Raw genomic sequence first — 1,087 nt, 5'->3', positions numbered from 1 at the left:
GTTGAATGCAACAGAATGATTGTTGAAGTCAGTGGTTGTTGTCAACTTATACGTGGGGCTGCTGCCAAAGTCAATGGGAGTTTTGTATGTCAATAAACCTAGCCCCAGAAGGATTTCAAATTTTAAATCAATTATTCAAATAGAGTAAGATAATTTCCCAGGAAAAAATAATTATATACTTACGATGGCTAGTAAAAGACAGAAGAATACAACATTGGACTTGTCTCATTATGCTTGTATATCACAGTCAGTCACTGGTTGATTTATGTGTCACTGTGAGCAATAAATCTCTCCCCTTTTATGTGTTTAAAAATTTGTCTTTCTTTCATGGTGCCTTTCTTCTCAAATTAATCTTATAACAGAGAATAAATATAATTTCCCCTTCCTTACATCAGCTCTCTGACACATTGTCATATTTCTACCATCTGAAGCAAGCGAGAGTTGTAAATGCTGGTGCTTGACAAACTGTCTCAGTATACAAAATAAAAGTATTACCCTCACATTTCCTGATGACATTTTATAAGATACTAGAAATATGATACTGTGGCTCGTTAAGTGCTAGATATTCAGCTGAATTCTTATAGGCAACTGGCAAAATTTTCTAAAATGTGTGTCTAAGTGATGAATGTAGATATGAGTAACTGTCTGCTGAGTATTATATGTGCTGTACAACACTTTGACTCGAGTGAGTTAGAATAATGATGGTAAATGTAATGCACAATAATTTAATATCTCTGGTCATGAAGCAGAACTGTTTCTCTTGTCTAACACAAATGCGCATGTGTGCGTGGGGGGGATTTTCCATTTGTTATTTAAATATTTTTTTTAAAATTTGTAAAATATGGCTACAATGTGTGCCCAAAGTATGGAACTGCATGTGCAAAAATTGTGCAGCTGCTTAGGCAATATGCAGTTTTCTGTTTGTTGGTATCTGCGATCCATATGCAATATCTATTTCTCACACGCACGTTCAATTAACATTTTCTTCATATCTTGTAAATTTGGCAGGCAGAACATTGGCAGATGATTAAGAGAATTTAGTCCACTATGTCATTTTGTGGATTCTGAGCTTTTTCCTCCATTTGTT

The sequence above is a fragment of the Falco punctatus genome (assembly GCF_963210335.1).
Source record: "Falco punctatus genome assembly, chromosome: 9".
Classification (NCBI taxonomy): domain Eukaryota; kingdom Metazoa; phylum Chordata; class Aves; order Falconiformes; family Falconidae; genus Falco; species Falco punctatus.
This window is presented reverse-complemented; position numbering follows the sequence as displayed.